Here is a 16,644-nt window from a genome sequence, read left to right on the forward strand (position 1 = left end):
TCCAAATTCTATATGCAGTTTCATGATCCATTACTTGTCTAAGAACACTGTCACTTAGATTAAGAAGTAATGTACCGTAGGCTGCCAGCTCCCAATCCTCCTTTTCTTGGGCTGTCACCGTGGCAGGGAGTGTTGATGGATCAAGGATGGCTCTGTGGGCTTTTTGCTGGCCGAGTAGCGCTTTGATCTTGGCCTTCCATAATCCGAAGTTTCCTTTGCCATCGAATTTCTCCACCTCGAACCTTGTTACTGACATTTTGGATGAAAACTTGTGTCTTGATTCTCCAAGAATTGAGATCTTGAATGTCTAGTTACTCCGATACCACTTTGTTAGGCCTGCTACCACTTCGTTGGGCCTGCTTCTGCAAAAAAAAAAAAAAAAAAAAAAAGCAAATTAGCCCAAATGATGAAAAATAAATGAGGCCCTTTACCTTGATCTAATTCGAGAGGCCCTGATCTTTGTCCTAAATTTCTTTGGTTGGTAAAGAACTTAGTTGAGAAGAGCCCACAATTTTCCAGCTGATGGCTTACTCGTGGTTGATCCCACTGAACTTTGTTTGATGGAAAATGAAAAAGACTTTTGATTTTCTGATGGGTGATTAATGCAAAACAAAATTTCTTTCTCTCTCTAGCTTTCAGATTCTATCGTTCTCTGCCTTTCTGTATTCTTTTCTTTCTTCTAATCCTAATGCCTTTTTGTTTAATTTGTGCGATTGTTTATGAGTATACGATGGAGGATGCTTGCAGTCGGGTAGACGATGGCAGAAGAAAAAAGGTAGATGATCATGTAATCGTGTAGATGGTTGCTAGAAGAAAGGTAGCGATCGTGCAATCGTGTAGACGATTGCTGGAAGAAAGGTAGACGATCGTTTGTTCTTCTAGACGATATGAAGAAAATGGTAAACGATGAGCTATCTTATAGACGATGAGAAGAGAAGAAGAAATTTACACTGTGATGTACGTGGTTTGGCTATGAAAGCCTACATCCACGGAAAGGAGAGAGTTTTATTAAGAAGCTAAGTCACAGACCGTTTTTCCTTTACAGATCTTTCAAGTTTTCTTGAAGCTATGTATTGTTGTTGTATATAAAATTTTTAAATGATGAGTTTAAATACTAATTTATGATACAAGTAGTTACAATAACTAATTGTAAAGATTAAAGAAATGTGAAATAGCTTCTTGATATTGATGTATGAGCTTATATTCTTCATTGCATAATCCATGCTTCGAAATCCTAACAAAATGTCAAGATTAGTTCTAACTCCAATATTCAAGAACAAAGTAATTTTATGATTAAGACTCAAAATCAAACAAGTAAACTCACTTTGAAAGCCGTTAGACAATTAGCCAAAGGTCCCTTGATTCAAAACCTAACTCAAAGTTGTAATGATTATAGCTTGAATCTAAACAAAAATGTGAAAATTAAAGACCAACAAACGAAAATTCAAGCAACCACACTAGACTTTAAGGGACCGAACGACCTTAACACTTATCGAAACGTCACCCAAATGTTCATAAACCCACTGCACATCGGTCTAAACCCCTCCAAAACACAAACCTAACATCCAATAGTCATGGCTAAGTCACAATACAATTCTATGAATATAAATCAACCATGAAAGGGAAAGATCCAGTGAAGGTGATAAAAGAGGCACTTGCAAAGACATTGGGTTTCTACTATCCTTTGGCAGGCAGAGCTAGAGAAAGGTTTGTAGGAAGCTGTTTGTAGAATGCATGGGTGAAGGAATCTTGTTCATTGAGGAAAATATAAGTCTGCATCCCTTTGGTTCTAATCTTGGGGTTTGATAGAATTTGATCTGAGTGTGAGGAATGTGTCGATTTAGTTAAAATGTTGGAGTACACATTCTGATCATTTTTTGATTGACCTTGATAATGAGTTATTCCATTGTTTTTTTTGGTACCCATGAGCAATGGTATCTTACACTTACAAAAGCATAGGTCTTCTTTTTCTCTCTTATTTTTGTTAATATTCATATTTATTGTTCTATTAAAATTAATTATATTATTTAAACCTATTTTTATAATCAACAAGATTATTCTAAGATTATGATTATTGAGGAAGATATATAGAGATTATCAGTATTGAATTAACCTAATTATTTATTCAATTCTGATAAATTAATCCTAACTAATTGATTGATGAAAAAATATACCCAATGAATTTTTATCTACGAAAAGACAAAAAGAAAAAAAGAAAAGAAAAGAAAAAAAAAGTCAATTTTAGCCAAAACGAACATAGGTCAACTGGTGTAGCAACGTGATAGTGATCGCAAGATCTATGATTCGAATCCTTCTACCCTCTTGGGTACGGGTTCATTTCCTTTATAAAAATGTAATAAATCATGTACTGGGATAGTTATAGAAACTTTTAATGAATTAGTAATATTTAACTAATTGAAAAAATTTAATATAAAATATTAAACTTTTATAATTATTTGTTCCATTAAAATTATACATCTATTATGACTAATTATTTTACATTTATTTGTTGGAGAGTTCATTATAAAGGGTATGATAGCGATATAAAATTTATAAAATTATTATCATAAATACCAAAATATAATTTATTATTATAAAAATTAGCATTTCGGATGTACAACAAAACACAACAGTTTATGGTTTCTAACAATCAATCCATCTTTAGTCTAGCCCACTTAGATGGCCGGGCCAAACAACAAACACAGTTTGCTACGTGGTAAAGTTTTATTTTTTTAATTTTTTTTAATGTTTTGAATAATTAAAGCATGACTATATAAAAAAAAATATCAAACTACATATAAAAATAGTAAGAAAGAACATTGACAAGTACTGATAGAGTGTCTATCAGTGATAGACTTTTATTAATTTCTTTCATTGATAGATATTGATAGATTTCTATCAACTTTTATCGATATTTATTAAAGAAGATTAAAATTTTCTATTTTTTTTGTAAATAGTTTTTTCTTATTTTTTTATTCCTGAAACCCCTATCTCTATGGGTGCATCTTATTTCTCCATCTTTAAAGCCATTAATTCACACAAACTATTATCATCTTAACATAAGAAGAGAGTTTGGTATATGTTATAATTTTTTGTCCTATTCATTAATGACATAACTTCAAATATAAATTACATTTCAGACAATCGCTATAAACCAGACTTGTGACATGGATAAATAAGAGTTCTAGAGCATAATAATTCATGATTGTTTAATTAACTAAATTATGATTGATTTCAATAATTATTGAATGTGCAGTTGACCCGACTCAAATGTGATGGTCTTGTCTTTGTATACAATGAGTGAGGGCTATGGTATTGTTCAATTCATGACAGCCATAGCTGAAATGGCTCATAGGGCTCCCACTCAATCTATTCTTCCAGTTTGGGAAAGGCTCTCTGAAATGCGAGGGATCCTCTAGTGATCAAATATGACCAAATTGGAGACACCAACGCCACCAAAATTTCACTCAACGACATGGCTCATCGCTCCTTCTTCTTTGGTCCAAATGAAATATCCATCACTCGCAAAACCATGCTTATTCGCCTTCGCCATTGCTTGTCCTTCGATCTCCTCACCGCCTACATTTGGCGCCTCCGTACCGTATCCCTTCAACTTAGCCCCAACGAGGAAGTGCGTTTTCTTTGTCTCATGAATCTACGCTTCAAGTTCAACTCTTTCTCGTCTGGATATTATATCAATGCGTTTGCTTTTCCTGCAACATTTACCACAGCTGGAAAACTTTGCTAGAATCCCATAGGTTATGCTATAGAATTGGTTAAGAAAGCTGAGGCAGAAATGACAGAGGAATACATTAAGTCTGGCAGATCTTATGGTGATCAAAGGATGACCCATTGCACTGCAGCAATGGGGTTATTCATTGAGTCTGATTTGAGAAAAATTAGGTTGGGAGAGGTGGACATTGGATGGGGGAAGGCCATATCAAAACCACTAAAAATTGTATATAATTCTAGAATATCATAACAAGAACTAAGATAACATATGTATTTGTACATATTTCAAAATCCATTTTTACGTGTTTTTAAGATGCACAACAAAACTACTAAACGTCTTGTAGAAAAGCTAAAAACAAAAGAATGTATTAGCAACACATTAATGAAAGAGAACATCCTTTTAATATCTAAAATTAGTTTTCCAAACTACAAAACAGAGATGGCAAATACAATAGCATAGGATGCTCATTCTATTTATTCACTAATTTATGTAAGGAAAAATTTATAAAGAAATCCCCCAACTTTTAAGTTATAAGAAACATAGTATTAAATAAAAAAACACAAGTTAAGAAGAAGAACACAATCAACAAAGCCAAAAATTTCTCTAATGAGGCAAAGAGAAACTAGAATATGGAAACTGAGAAATGAAGTATACACAAAATGGAAACTAAATGAATGCCTACGCAATACTTTTTTACAAGTTTGAAGATCTCAAACTCAAGATTAAAACAATCCCAACATCCAACAATCAAAAGTAATAAAACATAACATTAACACTTATTAACATAAGAACCAAATTAAGCAAACTTATCAGACTTAATCAACTAAAACTTAACTAATGAACTTAATTATCCCTTACCCATCCCTACACTAACTTCAAGTTCAATGTGAAAACTACTAATGAACTTAACGTCAACATTAATCTCAAATGAACTCTCAAGTTCATTAGCCAAACGACGCTGATAATTCAATACTCCAATGGAATTTAAAATGACTTATATTTCCTACTACTCTGGGTTCCAACTTTAAACTAACTCTGAAAGTGTCATAAAAACTAGCTAGAGAAATTTATAATAACGATAAAGCTGTAATGAAAATTATTCAAATTGACTCCAAAAAATGATAACCATTTATGAATGACTTTTTTTTTTTTTTTTGCGCAACACTACACATACCTTGTTGTGAAAGCTGGTGATGGAATCTGAACCATAATTGTGTGTTGTGATGTTGGAGGCAAATTGAGCACGGACTTTAAAAATTACTTTAGCTTGAAGGAAACCAATCCTTTTCAATAACAAAGATAATGATGAATATAGTAGAGAGAAACTTATTTCAACCTTATGGGTCCCATTTCTTCAACTAAGGTATTAAAACTAAACAAAGGTTTGAATATCGAGTCATTCGATAATTCATGATAGGAAATTCACCTTGTAGTGGTAACTTTTAAAATCGAATCAAGAATGAGTATAAATTCACAAGTATGCACGTTTCAATTTTTTGTTTTAAATTTTTTATTTAATGGAAAACCAATTGTTCTTAAGGAGATAAAAGAATTTTCAATTTAAAAAAATATTATTAGCCTTCATTACTACAAGAAAATGTCCAAGGGAAAAGAAAAAGGAAACGCAAATTAGAAACTACAGTAATCAGCCATTTTAAGGAAGATACAAACTATCCCACTAGCTCAAGCATTGCTTGAAACATAACCTTTTGATTTCCAAAATTCTTCATCGATCCGTATTAGTAGTACACTTAGATACATTTAGGAACCATATTGGTGAGCCAGTTATGGCACACTAAAACCTTATAGAAGATACAAATGCTATCACTAGGTATCAAATGATATGGACAAGAAAAAATGTGCAACAAATTTCTATATGCAAAAAATAAATACGGGTGGTTGTTTGGCAAGCTGACAAGCAATTGATCTTCAATAAGAGAACGAAGAAGTTTCGAATTAAGAAACAATACATCCATCTTCCCATTGTTAAAGAAAATCGAAATAAACCCAAGATGAAAATCTTAAATTAAGATTGACTAAATGGTAAGTGAAAAAGATGATCTAACAGAATGAAGTAATCATGACAATCGAAACAAAATTTTCGCCTTAGAGAACACAAATAGCTAAAGACACTGAAACTCCAAGTATGTAGAAGATTAAATAATAAATTCATAGATGAACAGAATTTGGTAAGATGTAGAAAAATCCAAAATCCACCTAACATCTAGTACGATAAAGAACGAAAACCCCACCCAAGAAGGCCTGACAGACGGTGGAGAACAACAACCAATGACGAAGAAAAAAAATCCACGATTGACTACTCAGAGGCCCACAAAAGACGACAATTGAAAATCTACGAACAATGATGAAGGGCATATCATGTTCATATTTTGAGAATGAAAACCAAAAACTCACTCTGTATCTAAAAAACAAAATTGATTTCCCCTTACCTATAAAAATAAGAATCAATGTCACAACGCACTTCTGAAAATTGAAGTCACAAACCTCCTATGAAAATTGGAACCAACGCCTAGCTGTCCTCTGAAAATGGAAGTCGCAACCTTCCTCCTCTGAAAGTCGAAGGCAACACGGCAACCTTCCTCCTCAGAAAATCGATGTCAAAACCACAATATTGCTCTTCAAAAAATTGAAGCCAACAACGCTTCCTTCCTCCTTTGAAACCCACGATGTTGCCGAACCACTCATTGTGTAACACTTCTCTTCTTCCTTTCTTATTCAAGATTGCTTGCTTTGTTCATCAATCGTTTACTCAAACAGTCGCACAAAACAAATAGAAAAATTAGGATCAGAAGAAGTTATGCATAAATCGAAAAGAGAGAACGAGAGAGCAAGAGAGAGAAAGGAAATTAATTCTGAAATTATCACCCATCAGAATATTTTTTTTTCTTTCACTTCCATCAGGCGAGAGTCAGTGGATCAAACCACGGGGAGCATATCAGCTGGAAGTTCGTGGACAAACGGTAGCCACGTATTCTACCAAATCAAAATTCTTTTGAGACAAAATAATTGGACTCACGAAATTTGATCAGCAAGAAGGGCCTTATCATTCATCATTTGGACTCATTTTATTCATTCAACAAGAAGTGCAACCCTCTGAAATCCAAAATAAATCGGAGAAGGTGGGGAGACAAAAATTGGAAAGAAAAGAAGACAAGGGAAGTGGTCAGACGAAAAGAGGAAATAAGTGAAGATGAAGAGGGAAGTCGATGATATCTATTTTTTTTTTTCCATAAAATTTGAGCGCGCGACTTTAGATTTTTTCAAAACACAAAGTTCCGCCTTTTTCCCACTTAATTATAGCCTATCTCATGAAAGGCTACATTAAAAAGCTATACAAATATGATTTATGGTGGAGCTACAATGGGAGAAGTTGGAATTATCCCTAATTTGATAAGCTACTTAATACCTTTGATTCTGATGACTATTTGCTTTCTTACTCCAGCCATGGAAAGATTTGCGATAGAACTTAATGCCATCTTGAAGGTGAAACAACCAATTGGAGTTGAAAATCATAAACTAATTCATGCAAATCAATGATATTTCTCTTACATGTACAAAATAAAATTTTAATTACTTTTGTATATATAACTCAACTTTCAACAAACACAAAAATTAACAAATTTACAAAAACAAAAACAAAATCGTGATAAATTGTTTAGCTAAGTAATCTATCAACAAATTGTGTTGATCTTAGGACTATCAATTATTATTGTTCAATATACACTAAGTAACCTAGCAATTATTACTAAAGAAAAAGAAAGTTGAGAGGATCATGTAACAAATCACTAACTATACAATTATCAATGTTACTCATTCTCTTGTGTCACAAAGCTCTTATGAATAGGCTTTCATAGTTTTCTGAAAAACTCAGACAAAAAAAAATTCAATGATATCTTCCTATCTTCTTCCAAATCCCTGAAAATCAAAATTTACATTATACACCAAACTTAAACCTAACACAACTTGATTATGTTTTTAGTAAGTATATTTATATAATATAATCTACTAATAAGAATGCTCAATAGTACAAAAAAAAAAAAAAAAAAAAAGCAACACAAATATACGTCTTACTCATACTTTGATACCTCAACCTATTTCATGTACAAATATTGTTAATGAGAGTTTTTGAAAACTTAGTCCACAATATCAAGCAATGAAATACAAGTCACTTAGGGAAAAAAAATAATATAATACAAGCAATCTCGAAAGAAAATAATAATAGAAAATAATCATACATGTAATGAAATGCTTGAATTGGGGGGGGAAAAATGCATCTAAATTCTGTCTGTCGCTCACTACACAAACCAACATACAGATTTTGCATGAGCCACATCGATTCAAATATACAAGAAACGTGGAAAATATTTTCGTCAGAAAACAATGTAATATTCAACTTCCAATCATAGATTATATCCCGTAAATGAATATGTTTGTCTGGCCCATAGCGGGGTTCGGAATACAACATCAGGAACAGCACAATAATTGTTACTGATGTTAGAAATTAATAAGCTAGATACATTATGGATAATACATTCCTAGATACATTTCTAATTTCAAGATATAAGCATTTCTAGATACATGTAATTGTTCAAGTACATGAATGGTATGTATACATGTACTTCATTTATTTTATGTCTTTTAGGAAGTATCTCTTGAGTACTATATAAAGAGTTCATTTCTCTCATTTGTATGCCAGAGAAAAGAATAAAAATCAATAGAAGCAAATTGAAGTTTATAAAGAAACTGTGTTTCAAGAGAACAATATTCTTCTCTTGTGTATTCTTGAGTTTTGTAAGAGAACAAGTTTCTTCTCTTAAAAGTTTGTGAAATTTAGAGAGGGCTCGTCAACGCTTTCAACAACTAAGGTTGTATATAGAACGAAAACTTTTAACATATTTGGGCATGCTCGTTATGGAGATATGTGGAGATCCGTTGTCCTTATCAAAAATTTAGAAAAACATAAATGTAAATAGTCAAATGGTTAAATTTTAAGATTTAGAATTTTAATTATGATAAATTTAAGTTGTCTTCAATCCTTTGTGACTATCAATCATGCTTGTGGTGTATGTTTATTCAAATCTATCAGAGATTGGAAATCTTGCATCTTATTTTTAAACATCGTCTTATATTTGAAAGATTTGATTGAGTTGTTTCCCTAATTAATTTAATTTTCTATATCTTTAAATATAATTGTTATATATAAGAAAATTAAATTAGGATATTTGTTTCCTAAATTGGAATGCATACTTCTTGATAAGATTTGAGTTTACAATTTGAAGCTCTCGAGAAAATGCATCGAGCATGGTGTCGTTGTGCTATTGTATGACACTCCTCATGGGCATTTTGATAATTTTTGTGCTTTCTTCCTCCCTTGATGCAATTGAGAATTTGGTTCGTTTTATCACCATTTTACTCCTAACACTTCATCCTACCTTTTAGACACCCTAGATTTGTAAAATCATCAATTAAGCATATTCAATAGAGCAATGACCCCAAATTAAGAATAGAAAAATAGCACAACTTGATTCTTGATCATCCTCAAGCAAAGTAAAACATACAATCACATAAAGACTAACTTGCTAAGTTTCCAAGTTCCCTGCTCTTGCCTTAACAGCCATCCAAAATCATGCTCACAATCAATCAAACCATTGAAAAAAATTTAATCAATTCAAGAAAAAATTGAATTTCATTTCAAATTTTCTCATGTATGAATAAGTTCAAAGTCATCTATTTTAAGCACAAGTAAATGTGGAATAAACTTATGAAGCCTCAGTTAGTTTTTCCCTACTCTTGCTTGAGCACCAACCATCAAGCATCAAAACACACCATACAATAATATATCAACCAAGGTGCCAAAAAATACACAGGAGACCTGAACTTGCAATTCTTTTACCTAGGGCACTAGCTTTCACACTTACACTGTAGGGAAATGTACCCACTCTCGTATATTTTCTCCCTTAGTATCACATTACCACCTATTATGCAAGACCTTCTCTAATTAGTGGGGTCTTTCATAGTGACAACAACCCTATGGTTTCGTAATGCAATTCTAAGCAAGCAAGAGGCAATTTAGATAGATAAAGAACCAAAAGATGCATCAGAGAAATGAATTAAAATTTTCAAAATTGGCCTAAAAATTATATATGCTTTCTTCCAAACTAATTTTATACCAACATGATCAATATGAGTCTATCCTAGACTAATCATAGTGAAAAACAAGGCAACAAAGAAAACAACATTCAAGCAATCAAAATAGTCTGGGCGCAGCATTCAAGGACCCCAAACTATATAATCATAAAAAAGATATGCCAAATCTAAATACCCCACCCAAAAATTTTAAAACTCACATTATCCTAAATGTAAAAGAAGTGAAAGCGAGAGAGATCAGAAAACTTTCCTGAATCAAAGGATGAAGGAAGAATTTGACTCATTCAATTCAAGCTCTTATCCACCAACAAACCTAGTAAGATAAGAATTATTGGAAACATTAGGCTCAAATATAAAGGAAAACTTCCATAAAGAAAATGTAATCAAGGAAAGCAAGTAAATTTAAAGCTTGACGGCCTCCATGAAGCGCACATTTTTAAGGTCAGTTGCTCGACCATATTCGACTTAATCATCCATGACAAAATTTGATCGTCGTCTCTCCATCTGTCACCCCCAACATTGTTGGTTGACCATTATTCTGAAAAAGCAAGGCACTAGAACAAGTAGGATAAGTGATAACAAGGATTTCAGAAATGATAATTTTTTTTACCTTCCTATCATGCATAATCGAAAGGGATCCTTTATCTACATCAATTGAAGCTTTAGTGGTCTTTAAAAGAACTTAACAATATTGATTGATTGGAGGGGGAGTTTTTCCATGCATGTTAAGAATATAAAAGTCTACTGGAAAAATCAAACTATCCACTTGAACTAAGACATCTTTTATCATTCCAAGAGGTCTAACTAAGTAACAATCTGCCAACTGAACTAAAATACCAACAGGATATAGGACATGTGATCGAAGTTTGGAGTACACAGATACAGGCATGATATTAATAGTTGATCCTAAGTCTAGCATCACATGCTCAAATTTCATCGTACCTATCAGATAGGGTAAAGAAAATGTACTTGGATCGTAACATTTAGCTGGTAAGTTACCTAAGCAAATACTTTCTTCACTATTGGACTTGTCTTCAACCTTAACCCACGACCTCTTTGTTGGGTTTTATGTCCTAAAAACTCGCAGTTTGTAAAATAATAAACATTTTCTATTATCTATATAATTCTTATTGATTTCATAAATTGTATGAAATTCTAAATCCAATAAACTAAGACCCATGACTATTGAATGAGTACTTGAACTTTATGTGGAGACATAAGAGTGGATCGGGTTCGAGTAAATAGTCAAAATGATCTATGGTACATGAATGAGATTGGGTACCTTATTCTGGTAACACCAATGGATGCAGCCTACTCTGTAGTTATTATAAAGAGTTGTAAAGTGCTACATATGATGTGATCGGTTGTAAAGTGCTACATACGATGTGATCCTAATTGGTACTTATTATGACATGAGGATTAGGGGCGTCCTATGTAATGAGTTTGCATAAGATCAGAATCAAGAAATAAGTTACTCTTACTTTATAATGCTGTTTACTGTTTAAGACTGACTATTTCACCTAGATGACCTAGGTAACTCGATCTTAATACTGAGCTAACTATGAACTCCTGTTTATTCGGGATTGCCCTTAGATTTGCATAGTTGAGGGTTGGCTCAACACCGCCAGCTCAATAAGACTCCCATTTCAAGGGTAAGACCGGATAGATAGCTAGGGACATAGGGTGCAAGAAGGAGTTTACGCCTACCCGATTTAGGGATAGGAGAAAGGTTGTTCTCTCAAGTACTGAATCTAGGTCTTCAACAAGAGGCCACACCCTTTCACTAGACTGAGAGAGTTTGGTTTGGTGATTGGATCACAAACGAGTTGTTCATTAGAGGATCAATAGGGACTTGAGGAATAAGATGTAATCTCGGGGGTAAAATAGATATTTGACCTAACCGTTATTACGAACAACCTGTGAAGGGTTGACTTGCTTATTATGGTTAAATCATGTGGACATAATATATCTATGGTGAGGGGAGTGCAACTATGGGCTTTAGTGGAATGACTCATTAATTAACGAATGGGGATTAATTTGGTCTAATGAGTTTAGCCAATTAATCTCGATCGTTGGAGCCTATGATCTGTAGGTTCGCGAGATCCCCCTACTAGCTCAGAACGGACTAGCTCTAGAATAGCATGATAAGTTAATTTGAAACGTTCAAATTAGAATTAAGGGAATTAGTAATTATATAAGATATAATTATATGTTTAATTTTAGAATTGAATGGAATAGGAGAATTTATATATTTAAATATGATTTAAATATATAAAGATGGATATGTGTTAAAATTAATTTAATATTTGATATTAAATTAATTAAGTTTTATTTAATAATTAATTTATGAAATTAATTAATTTTTCATTCTTAAAATCAAATTGATTTATTAAATCAAATTTTGTATTCTGAAATAAAATTGAAAAAGGAAAAGAAAACAAAACACACAAAATGGAAAAAAAAAGGTTTTTCCATTATCTATCACCTAAGTAGCTCACACATGAAGCAATATCTTGGCCATATCTTCTCCAAGCATGAGCTGAAACTCATGCAACTCTTCTCTTTACATGTTGATCTGCAATATAATGAAGAGATTGGAGTAAAAATCAGGCATGCATTCTATAGAGAATTTAAAAGAAAATTCGGGTTGAGGAAAGGGTTCTTCAACAAGGTTGTTACAGTGAGCTTTTCTCCTTCTACCTTTGATTCAAGCTTGTTTTGAGTCCCACAACTCAATCTAGAGCACCAGGAGAATAGTGGGGAAGATCTTGAGGTGGTTTAAAACAAGATTTGGAGAAGATTGCAGCTGGTGAAGGAGCTTTGAAGAAGTTCTACAAGAGGTATGTCTTGAAACTCACTTTTTTCTATAAAAGCATGCTTTATATTTTGCCAAAATGAGTGAATTTGAGTTAATTTATATTTTTCCAAGTTGATACAATCCTACAATTGGTATCAGAGCATCAAATAGGCAATCAATTCGGTTTAATTTTGGTTTGGTGGGTGTTTTATATGAGAAATATGAAACTGGTGCACTGATATGGTTTTATGAGATTTGGCTGATTAATGTTTCTCATTTAAATTTTTAATTGGCTCTTGCTTGATGAGCTTTAATGTGTTCCCAAGATTCTGAAATTTATTTGGAGCCATTAGAGTTGAAATTGAGCTGTAAATCGAAGAAACAAGCAAAGAGGCCGAGTTGCAGTTCCAGAAAATTAGCCTCTGTTCTTATCGTCATTGAGCTTCAGTAGCTAAATGATCGTTTAGCTTCATACATTAGATTATGTGAAGAAAAGCTAAACGATCGTATAGCAATGGGCGTTGGTTGTTGTGATGTTGAACGCTAGATGTTCGTGTACTTACGGGAGCTAAATGATGCGTTCAGTTTGCTATACGATAGCACTAAACGATCGTTTAGCTTTGGCATGGGAATTAAACGATACGTTGAATTTACTATACGATGGTACTATACGATCGTTTAGCAACGATGTGCTTTAAGTGATGTGATGAAGTGATACGCGATAGTGCTGAGCGATCGTCTAGATGCGGAGCTAAGCAATCGTGTAGACGAAGTGCTAAGCGATGCGTTGAAGTTTCTATGCGATGGAACTAAATAAATCGCTTACCTACGATTCTGAACGATGCGATGATGTTCTATACGATGGAGCTATGCGATCGTTTAGCTACGGTGGATACTAAACAATTTCATGAAGTGCTAGACGATGGTGATAAGCAATCGTTTGGTTCTATACGATAGAACTAAGCGATGCGATGAAGAGCTTTATGATAGCCTTGAGCGATCGCTTACTACGATCGTTTATCTTTGATCCGGAGCTAAACGATGCATGGAGTTGCTATGCGATAGCACTACATGATCGTTTACCTCTATGCGGCGGCTAAGCGATGCGTCGAGTTGCTATGCGATAGCACTATGCGATCGTTTACCTCTGTGTGGTGGCTGGGTAATGTGTTGAATGCTATGCGATGGCATTAAATGATCGTTTGCCTTCTGTGCTTGCTAAACGATCAGCTTCATGCATTAGATGATGGAGCTAAGCGATTATGTAGTAAACTGTCTATGCTAAACAATGGACCTACGTGATAGCGTGAGACATTAAGCGATTGTGTAGCTTCCTTCAGCATTAGACGATGACACTATGCGATAGAAGGAAAATACTACACGATCGTGTAGCTTTGCTAAACGATCAAGCATTTACTAAACAGTTAGGCAAAATGCAAGATGATGGTCGTCATTGTTAAACGATGAGACTTAGCGAGATGTTGAACATGTGCAAGGTCTACCGGTTCGACCAGTTCTCTTGTGGTCTGGTCTGGTTCAGCTTCGAATGGTTCTTGACTGGTTCGGTTCAGACTTGGTTGGTTTGGTTCAGACGGTTCGGGTTCGGTTCAAGCTACTTGAGTTCGTTTTGGAGCGGTTCGAGCGATTCGAGAGTAATTGGGAAGTTGTTTAGTAAAAGTTAGGCTTCTGTTTGCTTGTTTTTGCCAAAACTAAAACCATATCAGTCTGTGTTTACTTATTTATACATTTGATGTATGTTATAATTAAATAAATCTTGTTTGTGCATATAGTATGCCATTTAGATTTAAAATCCCACCATAGAAAGCATGTAACATGCATTGAAAGTATGTTATAATTGTTATAATATATAGTATGCATGTTAGGGTTTCTCGTATTTAATATAAATGTTATATTAAATGTTGAATGCCTCATGTTATGGATGTTTAGCATGTATAAAGTTTTATAAGTTGTTATAAAATTGGGTTAGACATTTAAACTCCATAAACAACCACTGCATGCTGACGTAGGTTGACCACCTGTTTTAATTGTTAAAACTTATAAAACCTAGGTTACAAACTCAACCGGTATATCATCCTGTCTAAGGCTAGGGGTACTTAAGTTGATGGGTTACAGAACCTCCTACTTGGGGATTATGATCGAATAATTGACCATTGGTATCCAGCTTTATGAGCATACGTGAGTGATGTGAGGTAATAAAATGGTTTATCACCTAGACATCGTAGGTTAAAATCCAATTATAAGAGTTATACTTGGATAAAACACATAGACTTAGTGTTGTTTTATTAGCCGAAAAAACCTAAGTATAAATATACCCAAATAGAACACTTCAGTGGCAGTTTAATAACTTCTATATGATAGAGTTATTAGAAAACTTCAGTGGGAGATTTATAACATATACGATACGTTATTTTTAGCTCTCATGTCTCTAAGAGTTCACAATCCAGATTTAAACGCTACTTCGTGTCACCTTCAGAGTAACCTCCCTTCGGATTTTTTTTTTTTTTTTTTAGCTTAAATCTAAATTTCGGTGAATAAGAGGAAGTTGTTCAATTATAAGTCTATTATACGATAAATAGATTTCAACTACCACGTCTCCATATAGTTTACACCGTAAGATTCATATGACGCTTCGTGTCACCCTGGTGACCTCCCTTTGAATAGTGTTTTGTATGAGTCAATATCAAGGTAAGCGGAGGAAGTAATTCATAGTAAGTGGGTGAAGGATATGTGTCAATATATCCTACGGTCTCCTTCATTAGTCTGAACCGTGAGATTCCTATATTGCGCCTACTGGTTTACTTTAGGCGGCCCTTTGCTAGACGTTTAGCGACGGCTATCCCCTCGGAGGGTTGTAACATAGGATTCTGAACAACACAGGCTTCAGTAAAATGAATAGGGTCTTATAGTTCCGTCTTGGATATTGTCTTCTATTTCGGAGGCAAATTCATACCGTTCTATAGGATCTGAAAATGGCGGGTTACACTTACAAGAATTACTAAGTTGTTAGTAAAGATCTTGGCCGAAAACGATAACCAAACGATTATAGGAATAAGAGTTATTTCGAAGACAATAAGAATAAGAGTTATTCTGGAGATAGTATTTAGTCAAAATTGTTTGTTTTAGTAAAGGAGTATCTGATTGCCCCTCGGTTGCACATATTTTGACTCACTAAAATATCTTTGCAAATAAATAATAGTTTTGGGTACATTATTACTTTTTGCTAAAACTTGACTTTGGATTTAGTTACATTTTTCTAATTAGAATTTGTTTGAATTTTATCAGCATGTCGAATTCTAGTATACTCACTTCCAATGTACATAACAGTAAAATCAAATCGCCAAACAAATTACTAGCAGTTGATTATACCGATAGAGTTTTAACAAAGGATTGTCCCCTATCTCCCAACTCATTTGAAATTATGAATTATGTAGATGAGAATGTTGAATTCGAACAACAAGATAAATATGATTTACTTATTATCGAAGCAGTTTAGTGGAAAACAATAAAATCTGGATAATTGATTCAGGTGCCGTTAATCATGTATGTACTATCTCACAGTAAACAAGTTCCTAGAGACAGTTGACAGAAGGTGAAACAATCTTTAAAGTAAGGAACGGGGATATTGTTTCAGCTAAAGCAGTGAGAGATATGAAGTATTAATAGGAGAAAAAAATATTTATTTGAAAAATGTATATTATATTCTTTCTATGAAAAGGAATCTAATATCTGTCTCCTGTTTGCTAGAACAAATCTATAAAGTTTATTTTGAAAATGGTGAACTGTTCATCAAAATGGGAAATAAAAAGATTTGCTCTGAAAATTAGAAAATAACTTGTACATGTTAAAACCAACTGAGGTCAAAACTGTTTTGAACATGGAGATTTTTAAAACTACTGGGACTCATAAGAAAAAGAAGATTTCTCCA

The 16,644-nt window shown here is 33.5% G+C and overlaps 1 pseudogene; it reads left to right on the forward strand.

The window, feature by feature from the left end:
- The first annotated feature begins 1,615 nt into the window (after positions 1-1,615).
- LOC120089051 (benzyl alcohol O-benzoyltransferase pseudogene) lies at positions 1,616-3,982 on the forward strand (annotated as a pseudogene).
- Positions 3,983-16,644: the final 12,662 nt, after the last annotated feature.

Source organism: Benincasa hispida, chromosome 10 (genome assembly GCF_027475165.1).
Source record: "Benincasa hispida cultivar pf3 chromosome 10, pf3_genome.v1.1, whole genome shotgun sequence".
NCBI classification, from domain to species: Eukaryota; Viridiplantae; Streptophyta; class Magnoliopsida; order Cucurbitales; family Cucurbitaceae; genus Benincasa; species Benincasa hispida.